Consider the following 18,802-nt stretch of genomic DNA (forward strand, 5'->3'; position numbering starts at 1 on the left):
TCTGTTTAGAAGTAATTGTGCTTTGACTCAGCGTCTAATAGAATTTAAATACACACACACACACACACACACACACACACACACTATTTATAGGGCTGGGGAGATAACTCAAGGGTGGAACCCATGCTTAGCACATTCAAGGCCCTGAGTTCAATCCTTAGTGCCCGGTGGCCGTCCCAGGCACCGCGAGCCATAGCCTGACCGAGCTGGGGATGCTCCTAGTCTTAGCAGCACCACAGGGTGTAGCTTCAGTAAAAATTGTTTAGGTGGTTTAAGTAGTAAATAATGTGTATCAGAGCTATAAAGTCCCCACCACGTGCTTTTTATTTAGTACTTTAACCAACCATGCCGCAGTGCTTATTAATAGTAAACCCTTGACTTGATCTTTGACTTTATTTGCTAAGAAGGAGTCCCACACCGCACACCTCGAAGCCCCACTTATAGGTCCCAGGAACCACCGAGAGTGACCCATGAGCACAGAGCCAGGAGTCACCCCTGAGCACCACTGATTGTTTCCCTCCCAGTAAAAGAACAAGTACCATCCCCCCCCCCCCCCCCCAAGTAATATCTCATGCTTGAGGTAGTTTTCAACATACGATTAGTTAAAGGTAATTTTTAAAGAAAAGGTTGATGTTTAATCAGATTTAGAATAAGGAATATTATTATTTTGTTATAATTCTATTATCTTTCTTTTAGACTGGCGTTTTATTTCATTTTGATGGATGAAATGGCATCATTTTGACGTCCAGTGACACCAAGGCTTACTCCTGGCTATGAGCACCGGGATAACTCCTGGTGGGGTTGAGGGGCCCACAGATGGAACTGCATCGGTCACGTGCTAGAAGGCACCCTTCTGGCTGTACCATCTCCATGGCCAGTTAGACCAGCATTTTTCTAATTTATTCAGTTGTTTATGATGTCATTCATTAGTAATGCCCTTGAGATGATTATGTTTTAAAAATTACATTAAGACTCTATAAGAGAGTATACTCAATACAATTTAGAAGACTCTACATTGTATTTCTTGGTAATCGTGTGTTACATATGTAATATAAAGCATATTACTCCAAGTGTTTACTAGGAAATAGTGTGTAGGGATAATGGACATAATGCAGATTATTGGGATGGAATCGTGGGCAAAATTATTTATTAAATGACTCAACTATAGATCTATAAAAAACAATATACACATTTATAGTCACGATCACGATCACGACCATCCTGTTGTTTGCCAATTGCCTCGAGCAGGCCCCAGTAATGTCCTTCGTGCTAGCCCTGAGATTTTTTAAAAAGTGCCATATTCAAGGCTCTTTCAGAGTTTGGAGAATGAGACCCTTCGTTGTTACTGGTATTTGGCATATTGGGTACGCCACGGGGAGTTTGCCAGACTCTGCCGTGTGGACAGGTTACATTCGGTAGCCTGCCAGGATGTCCAAAGTAAGAATGAGATTTAGAGTAGTTTTAACTAAATTGTAGGTTTATACTTTAGAACTATTAGTTACCATGATTATTCTCTGTTTTAAAAACAGTTGCTTATTCTAGCCCCTTTTACGGAAACATAGATTATTCCCTGAGAATTATTTGTTTTCATTATACTTTTATTCGAGTGGCGGTTAATTTGTGATAAACAAACTGTTTAATGACTTATGAAATGATTTTCTTTATTTTACAGCAAATATTAATGCATCATACTATGTATACTTGTTGCATAATAAATGTTCAATAAATATTTATATTATGACTTTACAGAAATTTTAATAGCTTGAGAATGGTTTATGTAAATTTAATGTAATAGCATACGCTTTCCAACAGTATTTTTTTCAATCATTCTATAAACATTGTCAACAATTCTATTTGTGTTCTCTGTACTATTTGGAGGGCACTGTGCTAAACAGTGCGACAGTTAAGATTAATTGCTGACACTAAATATTATTCAGCATTGTTCCAAGGGCTAAAGCATGTTATGATCTTTATAATGACTTCACATGATTTGACCTGTTCTGATTTTTCTTTTTACAAAATCAGTTCTGATTTTCCTTTTTACAAATAGTGTTAAATAAAACGAATTACCCGAAATACAGTTAATTAAGTGACATGTCGACACTTTACTATGAAAGTCTAGCTTTGAATTTTGTGATTTTAATCATCATCCTATACTTCCACCAAAATGCAGTGCCCTGTCCTTAAGGGGTTGTGGGCATATTCTGATTTCATCACACGCTGGTGATTGCTGACACAGCCATGCATGTGTCTCATTTACTCCATTGGAAAATCTACTGCAGGGGGTATGGTGCCACCAGCAGGTCAATCTGTACCTGTGAGGCGAGTGCATCAGCAGCCTTTTGGCGCCTTCAGACTTGCAGATACCCCAAAATTGCTGCTATGCCTTTGGCCAGATCCCAAAAACACGGGGCAAAGTTTACCAAGAAAGTAAAAGGCCAAAAAGTTAGGTATGTGGGAGACACACCCACAAACCACCTCCGGCTCAGCTATATAATTGGAGGCATGGCCTCTCTGGCTCCTGATCAAGCTGCGTAACAGCCATGATTCCAGAGACTCAGAGACAAATCTTGGAACCCAGCGACTTTTGGCAGAAATGCGTCCGGTCCCTGCAGTAGGTTACTAGCGCAGGGAAAACCCAGGTAGGAATAAGTTTCGTGCCTTGGCCTTTTCCCCCTGGCTCCAGGTGGCCATCATCCTCCAGAGGCCGCTGGACAGTCAGGTTTGGGTCCGCAGTGACGAGACACGTGGGGCCTCATGGGATGGGGGTGGAGCCGGCCCTTTTCTCCCTGTCCCAATGAGACCTTGAGTCGCAGCCCACAAATGGCCTTTCCGGCTGCTGATCAAGCTGGTTAATGGCCATGATCCCAGAGATTCAGAAACAAATCTCGGAACCCAGTGGATTTTGGTAGAAACGTGTCCAGACCCCTCAGTTGGTTACTGTCAGGACACAACAGGGGGGGATAGGGTACTGGCCCTCCACCTGCTCCCCCTAGGCACTTGGTGGCTGCCATCTTCCAGAGGCCATGGGACAGTCAGGTTTGGGCCTACAGTGATTAGTCATGCAAGGCCTCATGGGATGGGGGTGGAGCCTGCCCTTTCCTCCCCACCCCAACTAGACCCCAAGTCAGCGCCAACAAATGACCTCTCTGGCTCCTGATCAAGCTGCTTAATGGCCATGATCCCAGAGACTCAGGAACAAATCTTGAAACCCAGCGGCTTTTGGCAGAAATGCGTCTGGACCGCACAGTAGGTTACTGTCTTCCGGCCATCCCAGTGGGGAAAGGGTGCTGTCCCTCCACCTGCTCCCCCTTGGATGCTCAGTGGCTGCCATCCTCCAGAGGCCATTGGACAGATGCATCCATCGAGGACCTGATGGTACAAGCGCGAATGATCAAGTACGACATCATTGGTCTGACCGAGACAAAAAGGCACGAATCTCACCATGCCGTTTTTGACACTGGAGAAGAATTGTTCCTTGGGACATGCAATAAAAGAGGTGTTGGAGGTGTCAGTGTCCTTGTCAACACAAACTTGGCCAAGAGCATTGATTCATTCGAATGCCTAACAACCCGAATCGGACGTTTACATTTGAATAGATGTGGCTCACTGCCTGCAGTTTCTATCTTCGTTGTCTACGCACCAACATCTCATTATGATGAAAGAGAAATCGAGAAGTTCTACATGGAGCTGGAGAAGTTCAATAAAGAAGACCACACCTTCTACAAGATCATTGTGGGTGATTTTAATGCCAAGATAGGACCGAGAAGATCAGCTGAAGAACTTCAATCGGGACCCATGGCCTAGAATGGAATGAACAGGGTGAGAGACTGTCTGAGTTCATCATGTCGACCAAGACCATTCATGGTAACTCCAGTTCCAGAAGGCAGAATCTAAACGATGGACATGGGAGTCTCCCGGTGGACGATTCCACAACGAAATAGACCACATCATATTCAGTCGATGGTTTTGCCTGACCGATGTCGCTGTTGTCCCAAAATTTCGAACGGGATCAGACCACCATCTCCTTTGTACAAAATTCTACTTCGCAGAGTGGGGAGAAAGGGCTGCAAAGTTCAAAAAGAGAACTCCCAGAATGACCACCAACTGGGAACTCTTTGGTACTATTGCGGCAACATGGGAAGATGCCATTGTTGACAACATTGACGAGGAATACGATCGACTGGTTCAGCACCTCCATGAATGTGCTAGGAACGCCAAGAGAGAGATCCCTCCGCCCCTCTCAGAGAACCCGGCAAGCTACCGAGATTATTTGATATGCCAAACACAGTAACAAAAAAGAGAGAGATAGCCACAAAAAATCGCCTATCTTCGAAAACTCTTGAGCTAATTCGCCAGCGTGGTTTGGCGCATGCCTCAGGCAACCGCAAGCTAACGTCTGAGCTTGCAAAGCAGTGCAGAGATGCGATCAAGGAAGACCTCAAAGAGAGAAGAGCAGAAGTACTGGTAGATGTGGCAGATGCCGGGAAAAGTATTCGTAACGCCCGCCTGTCCTTCGCCAACTACAAACCAAGATGACTGCCCTCTGATATCCTGATGGATCCATCACATCCTCCAGAACGGCAATGGAGAAGATTATCCATGACTTCTACTCAAATCTCTTCGATAGCCATGTCCACTTGCTGACATACCAAATTCCACAGGATGGATATGTCATTCCCAACGTTCTCCCTTCTGAAATCTGACACGCCATTTCGTCAGTAAAGAAACAAACAGCACCAGGCCCAGACAAGGTCAGACCTGAACACCTGAAGAACCTGCCGTCAGTACTCATCAATACACTGGCTCGGCTCTTCACTCGCTACCTGTCTGAATGCAAGGTTCTGTCCCAATGGAAAACCAGCAGGACCGTACTACTGTTCAAGAAGGGAGACATCCATGACATTGGCAACTATCGCCCAATCTGCCTATTGTCTGTCATCTACAAGTTGTTCACTCGAGTCATCCTAAATAGGATTGGCAGAACACTAGATGAAGGACAACCATGCGAGCAAGCCGGGTTCTGCAAAGGATTCAGCACCATCGACCATATCCACGTGATAACCAAGCTCATTGAGGTTTCTCGGGAGTTCAAGATGCCGCTCTGTTTAACGTTCATTGATTTAAAGAAGGCCTTTGATTCTGTTGAGACGGAAGCGGTCATTGAAGCCCTAGCCAATCAGGGCATTCAAGCCCAATACATCAGGATCCTCCCTGAGCTGTATTGCGGATTCACTACCAGGATCTCACCATTCTAGAAAGAAGTGATTGTTGACGTCAAGAGAGGGGTATGGCAGGGTGATACCATTTCACCGAAACTCTTCAGTGCCATCCTCGAGAACATCATGCGACGACTGGAATGGGAAGGAATGGGAGTGAAGATAGATGGTCAGCAACTACACCACCTCCGCTTTGCTGATGACATTGTTTTAAAAACATCAAACATCAGCCAAGCGGCACAAATGCAGGCCAACTTTGACCATGAGTGTGGAAAGGTAGGATTACAGCTGAATCTTACGAAGACAATGTTTATGAGAAACAGCCTCGTTCCTGATGCCCCATTCGCTCTCAACGGAATGACCAACTCTGAATGCAACAGCTATGTGTACCTAGGTCGAGAAGTCAACATGACAAATGACCTGGCACCCGAGCTGCGCAGGAGGAAGAGAGCGGCTTGGAACGCCTTCAAGAGCGTTGAAGAAATAGCTAAGAGGACGAAGAACCTCTGGCTCTGGGCACATCTCTTTGATTCTACTGTTCTTCCTGCATTAACATATGCCTCAGAGACCTGGGCCCTACGCAAACAGGATGAGAATGCTTTTCGGGACTCCCAAAGAGGAACTGAAAGAGCTAGACTTGGAATATCATGTTTCACTCAAATGAGAGACAGAATCCGGAGTTCCGACCTCCGTCGACGATCAAGAATTAGGGACGCTGTCTCATTTGCCAAGGTGTCGAAAATCAGATGGGCTGGTCACATAATGAGATTTAAAGACGGCTGCTGGACTAGTGCTGTTACAGACTGGATTCCAAAGACCGTGTGGCAGCCCACCTACCAGATGATCAGACTTCTTCGTCAAGATCATGAACGATCGGTTTGAGGCCCTTCATGTTCCCGCAGCGAACAGATGCCATTGGGCTACACTAGCATGCGACAGGGACAAATGGAGTCGTTACTGGCGCCCGCTCGAGCAAATCGACGACTAACGGGAAGTTAAGTGATTAAGTGATTAAGTGATTGGACAGTCAGGTTTGGGCCCTCAGTGACGAGACACGCGGGGCCTCGTGGGATGGGGGTGGAGCTGGCCCTTTCCTCCCTGTCCCAATGACACCCCCCAGATGCTGCCCATGAACAGCCTTTCTGGCTCCTGATCAAGATGCTCAATGGCCAAGAGCCCGGAGACTCAGGAACAAATCTTGGAACCCAGCAGGTTTTGGCAAGAAATCCCTCTATATTTTAGTGTTAAAATTTCGGAATTTCTAAATCGCATAGCCACTACTGCACCCAAGTGACATCATATGTTATTCATAGCTTGCAATAGAAAATAAATTGTCTACTGTTGCCTTTTCGGCAGATCTGAGTGTTGGGGTAAAATCCCAAATAATAATGGTGGGTGTGGTGTCGATATGTTGAATGTAATCAAAGTATAGAGAGAGTAATTTGGAAATCATCTGCCCCACAGATAGGGGTGGGTGTGGGATGGGGTATACTGTGGATTTTGGTGGTGGATAATGGGCACTGGTGAAGGGATGGGTGTTCAATTGTATGACTGAGACTTAAAATCGAAAGCTTTGTAACTGCTCTCATGGTGAATCAATAAATAAAATTATAAAAAATTTTAAAAAAGTAAGGTGGAGTTCATGCACAATTCAATCAGCCTAATCAGTGGCTGAATAAATAGTAGTACTCTTACATTAAAAAGAAAGAAAATCTCTGCAAATGAGTATGTGAAAATTTCTACATTTATTTACCTTCTACATTTGCATACAAAATACTCATGTGGATATTAAAGTTTTCAACTCATGAAATATTTGCTATTCACATTTTTTCCTTTTTAGTGATTTCTAGTTGGTTACACTGTTAGTATGTTTTAATTATAAGAGATTAACATGGTTTTTTTTTCTCCCCATGGAAAACTCAGTGAAAGTAACCGTTAGACTTTTTCCGTCTACTTTGTTTTTAATGTAGGAGTACATCTATTTATTCATCCATTGATTAATCTGATTGAATTAGGCATGAATTACACATCACTTTTTTTAAAGTGTTGAATTTTTATTTATCTATTTATTTAGATTTTTATTAGTGAGACACCATGAGGTACAGCTGTAGACTTACAAGTTTTTGTGCTTGGGTTTCAGTTATACAATGATCGAGTACTCATCTCTCTACCAGTGCCCATTCTCCACCACCACTGATCCCAGAATCTCAACCAACCCCCGTCCCCCCATTCCCCCCTGCCTCTGTGGCAGGGCATTCCCTTTTATTATCTCTCTCCTTTTGGGTGCTGTGGTTTGCAAAATAGGCATTGAGTGGCAATCATGTTCGGTCTAGAGTCTACTCTCAGCACGCATCTCCCATCCTGGGAGGATCCTCCCAACACCCTTTATTTGGTGCTCCCTTCTCTATCTGAGCTGCCTTTTCCCCCAGCCTGTGTGGCTGGCCTCCAAGCCATGAAGTAAACCTCCTGGTACTTAAACCTGGTACTCTGCTACTCTTGGCTGTTAGTCTCCTATTTTGCTACTTTATGTTCCCCAGATGAATGCAATCTTTCTTTGTCTGTCCCTCTCTTCCTGACTCATTTCACTTAGCACAATACTTTCCATGTAGTACCACTTGTATGTAAATTTCATGACTATCTTTTCTAACAGCTACATAGTACTCCATTGTGTAGATGTACCAAAGTTTCTTTAACCAGTCATCTGTTCTTGGGCATTCTGTTTTTTTCCAGATTATAGCTATTGTAAACAGTGCTCCAATGAACAAACAAGTGCAGATGTCACTTTGACTATACCTTTTTGCCTCTCTGGGATATATTCCCAGGAGTGGTATTGCTGGGTCAAATGGGAGCTCAATTTCTAATTTTTTGGAGAATCGTCCATACTATTTTCCAAAAGGGCTGAACCAGTCGGCATTCCCACCAGCAATGGAGGAGGGTCCCTTTCTCACCACATCTGCGCCAGCACCAGTTGCTTTTGTTCTTTTGGATGTGGGCCAGTCTCTGTGGTGTGAGATGTTATCTCATTGTGGTTTTGATCTGCATCTCCCTGATGATTAATGATGTAGAGCATTTTCTCATGTGCCTTTTTGGCATTTGTTTTTCTTCTTTGAGAAAGTTTCTGTTCATTTTGTTGCCCCATTTTTTGATGGGGTTGAATGTTTTCTTCTTGTGGAGTTCAACCAGTACTTTGTATATCCTTGATATCAACCCCCTGTCAGTGCACATCACTTTTTAAAAAAAATTTAATTGGATATTCATGAGATAGACCACTACAAAGCTGTTCATAATTGGGTTTCATTCATACAATAATTCAAGACCCATCCCTCCACCAGTGCACTTTTTCCACCACCAATGTCCCCTGATTCCCCCTCACCTCCCCCAACCCCTCACTCCTGCCCCCATTCTCTCTCTATGGGAAGCAATTTCCTTCTTGCTCTCTCTCTCCTTTTCCTTTTGTGCATTATGATTTGCAATACAGGTACCAAGAGGTCATGGTGTTTGTTCAGGGCATTTGGTATTTTTCTCAGGATGGTATGGCTGGAGTAGCTTTTCAATTGGGTGGCAGTTTTGAGGTGTGGATGTGACTACCAAGACTTCCGGAAGTACAGAGAGGTGGGCGAAGGTAGCCCATCCGACCCCAAGAAAACCTGGAGATTTCAGTCACGAAACCCCCATACCAGAATTTTCAGCAGATTGTCTCAGTGAGATCCATCCTGAGATGGTGGAGTCAGGTCAAAGGTATTGTGGCGATTTTGGATTGTGGAAGCAAGTGGCTGCTGGGGGCTCTGCTTGGGCGGGTACCAGGCCAATCCCCCCTCCCCCCCCCCCCCGCAGATTCACCCTGGTCTGTTCAGCCATGCGTGGGTTGAGTTTAATTGTGGCTCTTTCGAGATTATCTATGGGTCTCTGAAATAAGGCCATTAAATGAGCTTGTATAACTGAGCCGGAGGTGTTTTGTGGGCATGGGTCCCTCATACTTAACTTTTGGCCATTTAATGTCTTGGTAAACTTGGTGCCAAGTTGTTGGAGTCCTGCCAAAGGCACAGCGGCAATTGGGGTATATCAGGAAGCCTGAAGGCACCATCAGGCTGTTGGTGCACTCACCCCGTGGGTACAAGCTGACCTGCTGGTAGCACCATACCCCCTTTCACTCTACTTTTACATGACATTTCTTAACCTTTTGACTGTAGGCTTTTCTCTAAAATGCACTCCTCCTTGGCAGTGAATTTGATGGGTGTTAAATGTCATTGAAAATGAGATTTAAGTATTGAAATTTTTATTAAGTGGATTTAATTTCTAGAGTGGCATTTCGCTGAAAGTTTTAAACCAACTAATAAGATTCCATAAGCAGGGAAGACTTACTTTGACATTTGTAGTTTAAAATAATGATTTTCAAAATAAGCTATTTTTTTTTTCAGAATTTCCTTACCTTCCCGTTAGAAGTGAATGTGCAATGGTCTGTGTAGGTGTGAGTATGTTCTCTTAGCTATCTGTCCCATTTTATGCTCCAAGACACAAAATATTGTTCTACTCACCTTGTGAATTTGAGTAGGTTTCTTCTATACAGGCTGATATTCTGTCATTTTTATGCAAAGAAATACAATAAAAATGCTTTGATGCTTATTTATAAATACCATTTTTTATGGGAACGGAGATCTGGGCAGAAAAGAGTCATATTTTCTGCTCTTCTAATACATTTGAGCCTGAAGTCGTTGTGTTGATACTTGATTTACTAGTTCATTGAATATGATAACTTGAAATATACTCCAAGCGACATCATAGAACTTCAATACCCTGTTCCTCCTCCTGGTGTTGAGGAGAGGTGTAAGTGGTAACTTTTATGTGTCTATTTGACCATGGGATTTTAAAATTAAACGCTATTCTTGGTTACATCTGTGAGGGTGTTTTTTGAGTGAGACAGATATTTGAGTTGTTACAGTCAGTAAAGTTAATAGCCTTTTGTAACATGGGTAGACTTTGTCTCATCTAATGAGTATCTGAAGAGAATATAAAGGTAGAATAAGAAATATTTTATCCATTTCGCTTCCTGCTGCTTGTACTGAATAGTTGTGCATTTTTGTTTATAATTACTATGTAAATACGTAAATATATAGAGGAATAAAGTGTGTCCTAGCTTAAACCTGTTAAAAACCTGTCCTCCCGTTGTTCATTGATTTGCTTGAGCGGGCCCAGTAACTTCTCCATTGTGAGACTTCTTGTTACTGTGTTTGGCATATTGGATACTCTCGGTAGCTTGCCAGCTCTCCGAGAGGGGTGGAGTAATCGAACCCGGCTCGGATGGGCTGGCTGCACGCAAGGCAAATACCCTACCACTGTGCTATGACTCCAGGGCTGAAGTGTCCTAGCTTAATACACTTAATTCTAAATTGTTAGTGCTTCTTGTGTAAAATGTAGGGCAGAGATGGCATGCAGGATGCTTTCTAGATCCTGTTGAGTTTTTTGAATTGGAAACTTTGCTGGAGCACTGAGGCCCTAAGTGAATTTCAGTGTTCATATCTCATGGGAGCCCCAAATAACTGGGCTGTCCCTTGAGGCCTCAGGTACCTAGTGAGTGAACTTGTATAACACAACCTTTGATGAGCTCGGCATCCAGTGATCACATTTAGCACTAATTTAATGCTTTACTACAAGCGGACATGACTTAGTAAAGATCTATTAGCATTCAAAATGTTTATTTCATCTTCATTGGAAATTTGATCCTCTTTACTACTTCTTAAATGAGACAGGAAATATCTCAAGTGATTTTATTTCGGATCAATAGCACAGGGGGTAGGGTGTTTGCCTTGCACGAGGCCGACCTGGGTTCAATTCCTCTGTTCCTCTCTGAGAGCCCTGCAAGCCACCGAGAGTATCCCGCCCACATGACAGAGCCTGGCAAGCTCCCCATGGCGTATTCGATATGACAAACACAGTAACAAGTCTCACAATGGAGACGTTACTGGTGCTGCTCAAGCAAATCGATGAACAACGGGAGGACAGTGCTACTGTTTGGTTATCATGGGCTTAATTAATTCCAACACCACAGCCAGTATTCTCATCACCCTCAACCTCTGTCCATCCATCCCCCTCCAACTACATTGAGTCTGTTCTCCCATTATATTGCCGTTGACCCTTTCTTGCTACCTTGCAGTGTAGCTTTAAGTTCCACATGTGAGAGAGATCATTTTGCATCTATCCTTGTCCCAACTTTAACTTAGCATGATATCTTGTAGTCCTGCCCACGTTGCTGAAAATTGCAGGATTTTATTATTTGTTAGAGCTGTATAGTATTCTATTCCCTACCATGACTTCTTGATACACTCATCTGTGGTTTAGGCTTTCGGGTTGTTCCTGTATTTTGACTCTTGTACAAAAGAAAATTACATATTTTAAAAAGTTTAAAGTGTTTTAAATGCTAAGATACTGTGATTTCTATAATTATTCATAGTTGAGATTCAGGTGTATAATGTTCCAATGCCAATCCTTTCACCAGTGCTGAGTTACTTCCAACAATACCCCCAGGTTCCCTCAAATCCCCAACCTGCCTCTCTGGTGGCACGTTTGAAAGTTAGTTGTAGTTTGGCTCTCATGCTGACAGTGCTCTGTATTATAGATACGTGCTTATACGTTCTACACCACAAATATGCCCCAGTTCCCTGACTCTGTCACTTCCCGTTCACCACTTTTCACCTCCTTCCTCCCATGATTTGTTTCCTGTCCTTGGCTCTAACATCCAGGGTCAAATATAAACTAGCTCTCCCTTTCTGATACGTGTAGGCACTCTTCCCGCTGTTCTTCTGTATTTCAGAGTTAAGTGAGATCATCTGGTATTTGTTTTCTAACTCATTTTATTTATCCTTCAGTTTCATCCAAGTTGAAGCCAACAGCATATTTTTTTTTGCAGCTCCATAGTATTCCACTGTCTATATATGGCACATTTAAAGTGGGAATATTTATTCTCACCTGTTACTGCCCATGGTCCAAGAATTTTTTTACAGTAAGATCCCAAATATGTTATAATTTTTAGTCTTTCTTTGGAATTCTGTTTGCTTGGAGAAGATATTGGGACTTCCCTGCTTCCATAATTGTGCAGCTAATTTTTCCTACTTCCATATATTTCCTGGGCTGGAGCAATAGCACAGCGGGTAGGGCGTTCGCCTTACAAGCGGCCAACATGGCCGACCCGAGTTCGATTCCTCTGCCCCTCTCGGAGAGCCCGGCAAGCTACCGAGAGTATCCGATATGCCAGACACAGTAACAACAAGGTCTCCAATGGAGACGTTACTGGGCCCGCTCGAGCAAATCGACGATCAACGGGAGGGCCTTTACCTTTACCTTTACCATATATTTCCTAATATATGTGAATGTATTATATACTATTGATTCTTACTATCTAAGAAACCACGTATGATAGCATTTCAAATTAAAAAATATTACTTGCAAGCAGCCAACATGACCGACACGAGTTTGATTCCTCTGCACCTCTCGGAGACCCTGGCAAGCTACCGAGAGTATCTTGCCCGCACGGCAGAGCCTGGTAAGCTACCTGTGACGTATTCGATATGCCAAACACAGTAATAGTTGTCACAATGGAGCCGTTACTGGGCCAGCTCGAGCAAATCGATGAACAACGGGAGGACCGTGACAGTGACAGTGACTATAGAGTGGGTAACATTGTTTTGATAGTGTTAATGTTTATCATTCTGCTATTGAGTTACTCGAATTCACTATTGAAGTGCTCAAGATTCTCCATTCCTACCCTCTGTCTCAAATTTGTGATGTAATGCCAAGGGTTTCCCTCCTTCTTCCATGCAGGCAGTTCTCCAGTTTTGTCTCTCCGTATGCCACAAAGGGATTATCTGACTTGCGTGATGCCCTTCAGTCCCATCTAAGATGGAGCAACCATCTAAGTTGTATACAATGCATTGCGAATACACACATCCTTGTCCTTTCATCTGTCTTGGATACTTGGGTTATTTGCATAGCTTAACTTTTTAACTTCAGTGGCAGAGGTTAGCTTTTGTCTCTTTAAATTATGTTTTGACTTCGGAGGGGAAGTTGTACGACCAAGAAATGGAATCAGTGTGTCATATGGAGACTCCAGTCTTACCTTTTTTTTTGAGAAATCTCCTAAATAGTTTCCATAGCTGTGAAACCAAAAAGCATCTCACCAACGGTGACTGAGGGTTCCTTATTCACCACATCACCAGGAACACTGGCTGTTTCTAGTCATTTTTAATATGTTATTCTCAGTGTTATCAGTTGCCTCATACTAATTTCTATTGCTCTAATAAGTGATGATAAACACTTTTTCATAAAGGTAAGGTAAAGGTAAAGGCCCTCCCGTTGATCGTCGATTTGCTCGAGCGGGCCCAGTAACGTCTCCATTGGAGACTTTGTTGTTACTGTGTCTGGCATATCGAATACTCTCGGTAGCTTGCCGGGCTCTTCGAGAGGGGCGGAGGAATCGAACTCGGGTCGGCCATGTTGGCCGCGTGTAAGGCAAACGCCCTACCCGCTGTGCTATCGCTCCAGCAAACACTTTTGTATGAAAGGAGAGAAGGTTAGCACTCCCCTTGACAAGGATGGAAGAGGCTTCGGCCTGCAACACGCAAACACTTTTTCATATACTTATTTATTATCTGCACCCTTCAATAAAAACAGTAAAAATCTTATCCAAAAATAATTCCTCCCAGAACATTGAGCAGACTGTCTCATTAAGCTAGTCATTGCATTTCAATTTTCATATATATCAGAACTGGAAATATTCGTTGGTGGGATGTTAGAGTGATATTAAATGAGTCAGACATCCTTCTTACTCTGAGAAGACAGGAACAGTTGCTGTTACTATGAGTGTCTTCCGACAGCTGTTACGTTTCCGTCAGTAGACAGTGACCAGCAGTCCCTTGAAGAGGGAAACCATTAAGCAGAAATTGAAGAATAATGTCAAATTGCCTATTATCACAGGAACATACAATGGAGCCCAGTCCAATAAAATGATTTTTGTGTACTATATTCGAGTATACTAGAAAACTAGAAGTCATGAACGTTTGAAATAAAACTCGGGGTACTAATAATCTTTGTAAAGTAATTTTGACTTGGAATATTTGTTATCTTTTTGGAAACACCTGGCATTGCTCAGGGCTTTCTCCTGAAAATGTAAGAATTTAATTTTAGGAATCTTAGTTCATTTTTAGGTTTATTAGTGCTTTATGCTTCTGTGAGAAATTAGAGATGGATTCATAAAATGAACACTTGATTTATTTTACCACAGTGTGAAAAAATTATGAGCACTTGCAGAAATTGCAAAATTTTTCAAAAATAAATTAATCGTATGTGGTGCTTGGCATGTTAAGTAGAGATAGCGGCATTATCAAAAACTGGCACATTAGTGCAAATCCTAAGCTTTTGAAAAACAGTTATTTTGTCCTTTTATATCTTCAGATACTGCTGATGATTCATATTCCATTGTGTCCTGGATTTTGGTGGTGCAATTAAATACTATTTATTTTGTCAGGCTGGTCAACCATTGAATCCCAACAAAACTATGTTGTTGAATCATTTTGTTGTATTTTTGCTATTTAGAATCATAAGACACTTCATAAACTGATAATATTTATTACCAAAAGTCACCCTAACATTACTCAATATAGGTCAAGTAAGTCAAACAGCTGTAACAGTATTATTAAGGAGCAATAATACTTATTAGCCCTATATACTGTAAAGGGTATTTTTACACATTTTATTAAGATACATGGATTTCTCAACAGTTCTATGGAATTGGTCCATAAGTCATCAGTAACAATTTTTTAGAAAAGGCATCTACTCCCAGAGATAGTTTTAAAAGTAGTAAAGTTGTCCTGAAGTCTTTTGTTTGAAAGTGCCTTTTCTTTCATTTCTCAGGATGATGCATGAGTTATATGCTTCTCTCCCTCCCTCTCTCTCTCTACCCTTCCCCCTCTCTCTTTCTCTCTCTCTCTCTTTATTTTCCTTTTGGTATCAAGATGAGAAAGCCCTAGGCTGCGAATTCAAAAAACACAGTGACCTGCCAGTTCAGGGACTTGCTAGCTGCCTCGTTTGTGACTTCTTTCTTCTGTCTAAAAAGAGAGCTTAGAAATGGATAATATTAAGCACTTTAAGATACACAGTTGATTCTATTTCAAATATTTTAGATGACTCAGAAAAAATTATCTTTATAATTATATACCATAGACAGCTACCCATAATGTATTATGAACATGTTAGCTTCATGCATGTGAGTATATATTCTACCATAAAAGAGACTTGTGAGATTTGTTTTGGGTAATTGCAAGGTAAAAGAAAATTAGATATGCATATATCTTGATAGGAGAATTCCTCATTAACTTTAACATACAGAATGAAACTAGAGAAATGCCACTTTGTTTTTGTTTTTATTTTTGAGTCACACCTGGACTTACTTCTGGCTCTGAGCTTGTCTCCTGGCCGTGCTCAGGGAACTGTACCGAGGTGATTCTGGGTTCAAACCCAGGTTGGCCACGTGCATGGCAAGTGCCTTACCCACGGTACTGTATCTCTAGAACTTGAGAAATGGCTACTCTTACGAACGATGGTTCAGATGACACTTCCTGGGAAGATCTGTCCGGACACCAGTAGTCAGAGTTGGTTGTCAAGCTGCAAATCATCATCTTGTCTTCTCTGTTTCTTCACAACTTAAGGTGGCTAAAGACTGCAAGTTTAAAGACATATCTGGTGAAATAAGATATTCTTAGTAAATCTAACTGCAAACATAAGATTTCTTTAAGGCATCTAAATTTAATAGTCTCAATTGATGAGATTAATCAGCATTATTGTTGAGAAATTTTTATTCTTCTTCATTTATTGTCACAATCAAAATCATCCTGTTGTTCGTCGACTGCCTTGAACAGGTACCAGTAACTTCTCCTTCGTCCTAGCCCTGAGATTCTAAAAAGTGCCACATTCAAGGCTCTTTCAGGGTTAGGAGAATGAGACCCATCATTGTTACTGGTATTTGGCATATTGGGTACGCCATGGGGAGTTTGCCAGACTCTGTTACATTCGGTAGCCTGCCAGGTTGTCCAAAGCAAGAATAAGATATTGCGCGGCCGCATTTGTGGCCGCGCACTTCCGGGAGCTGGATTTTATAGTCTCTGGGTCTTGGCCATTGATGGGATTACACGGCACCGGGGGGCAGTTGGTGGGTGTGACCCCTGCCTACTGGAAGATGGAGGATCTGGGTGGAGGATGCTCATTTATTGTAATATGGATAAAAAGATTACAGAAAGTTCTTGGAACTTCATATTAAGGTTCCTTCAACACAAGACACATCCATGTGTGCACTCTCTCTCTCTCTCACTCTCTCTCTCTCTCTGTATCTCTATCACACACACAAAGGGAGCTGTGGAAAGAGATAGCTTAATAAACAGAGGGCAAGCATTGCTTGTCAGTGGCCAAGATTCAGCCCAGGACACCCCACTGTCCCCTGAGCACAGTCAAGTAACCCTCAAGGACTGAGCTGGGAGAGTTCTCGAGGATTGCTGAGTGTGAGCTACAAACAGAAAACCACGAGTAAGTCTCCAACATGACAATCCATGCAAGCGTTCGCCTTTTCATCACTGCAGTTGTTCTGCCTCTTAGAACCTTTCCAGCTCCTCCCCAGTCTGTGCAATCCTTGATAATATTTTTATCCTACTGCTGTTTTCCTGAGAAGGCTGCAGAAGTGGTCTGAAAGCACTGGAGTCAGTTTGTGTGGGAAAGCTTTCCAAAAGCCATAACAAACGAGGGCTTCGTGCATGTAAATCATAATAAAGAGGCTTTATTTTCTGTTGGGGGAAAAGAGCCATCCTCTTTGGAAGCTGCACACCGCATGCCTATAATACTTTGATGGAACATATTTACACCTGCACCAGGCTCCATTTGTATTATTTGAATGATGTTTTATTATTTATTATTTATTATTATGATGTATTATTTGAATGATGTTTGCCTTTTGACAAAGAAATCATTCTTTAGCTTTTTGTTCATTGAGTGCACTAACTTGAAGGTTTATTTTATAAATTTAATTTTCCTGAGTTAGTTTTATAAAAGCACATTTGCACCTGCATATGGGTTCCATTTGTTGATATTTGTAATTTGAATGATATTTGTCTTTTTATAAGAAACAAGCTTTTGGGGTTTTTTGTTCATGAAGTGCACTAAATTGAAGTTTTATTTTATCAATTCAATTTTTCCTGAGCTACTCTTTTCTCTAATTTTTATCTCGATAATTGGGAAAGGCAGAATAAAGCTAGTCTTCTATCTTTGACAGCTATTATTCATTTTCAAATCCATGTCTCTAGTCACTACACAGCAGTTGAAGTGGAAAATCCCCTTCCCAGATGAAGAATCTGGTCAGGAAAGGCACTTTACTACACTGACAGGCGCTAGGGAGGGAATATTTCTGCAAACCCGAACCTCCTCTTGCTTCTTACACAGGTTTAAATTGACAGCCAAGGCAGGAAGTCGAGGCAGGAGATACAGAAACAGTTATGAGTAAACCGGGCTTAAAAACACAGTTTCTAGAAAACAACCCTAAAAATAGGCTTTACACCTTTGTACCTATTGCAGCGACTTACCCAAATGTGCCTAACAATCACCAAAAAATTTAGTCAAATTTTATATATTTCTTGGGGGAAGTATATAGAAGGCCTTCCTTCAGGGCCTTCCTTGAACAGTGTGTTTAAGTATTTATGTGGAGTACAGCAAAGGACAGAGAGAGAAACACTCCTTCTTTGTATAAAATGAGGGGTGGATAGTGTTGTTTTCGTTAAGTGTCTGATGCTAGCGGGAAGGGTGGAAAGGGAAGTCACTCATTTTTCATTAGTCTGTTTTTATATGTATTATCCAAATATTGCCTGACATTTTGCAGGCAATGACCTGGAACTTTGTTTCCATGAAACTCTCATGTGTTTGAGAGGGATATAGAAAGAGAAATAAGAAGACACATGGGACATATGTCACTGTCAAAAGTTATGCAGAGAACTTTACAATGTTATGAAAAAGAAAAGTGATTTGCCCTTGTTTAGTGGAGCCTTTTTAAAAATTTTTTTTATTAGTGAGACACCATGAGGTACAGTTGTAGACTTACAAATTTCGTGCTCGGGTTTCAATTATACAGTGGTCAAATACCCATCCCTCCACCAGTGCCCATTTCCCACCACCACGGATCCCAGGATCCCTCCCACCCCCCTGCCCTCCTTCCCACCCTGCCTCTGTGGCAGGGATTCCCTTTTGTTCTCTCTCTCCTTTGGGGTGTTGTGGTTTGCAAAAGAGGCAATGGGTGACAATCATGTTTGGTCTATAGTCTACTTTCAGCATGCTTCTCCCATCCTGGGAGGATCCTCCCAACACCCTTTATTTGGTGCTCCCTTCTCTATCTGAGTGGAGCCTTTTATGAAGAGGCAAAATTTAAACTGAGATTAAGTGGCAGGACCAAGACCAGTATTTGAAGACAGTTCAAGTAGCAATGGCTGCATCACCCTCCGGCACTACATTTGAAGGCCAGGGTGAGAGGCACTAACTGTAGTATTAGTGTAGGTTTAGGC

At 42.2% G+C, this 18,802-nt stretch overlaps 1 pseudogene; it reads left to right on the forward strand.

Annotated features, from left to right (window-relative positions):
* The first annotated feature begins 13,760 nt into the window (after positions 1-13,760).
* Positions 13,761-13,858, forward strand: LOC130023320 (uncharacterized; annotated as a pseudogene).
* Positions 13,859-18,802: the final 4,944 nt, after the last annotated feature.

Source organism: Sorex fumeus, unplaced genomic scaffold, assembly GCF_029834395.1.
Source record: "Sorex fumeus unplaced genomic scaffold, SorFum_2.1 ptg000002l, whole genome shotgun sequence".
NCBI classification, from domain to species: Eukaryota; Metazoa; Chordata; class Mammalia; order Eulipotyphla; family Soricidae; genus Sorex; species Sorex fumeus.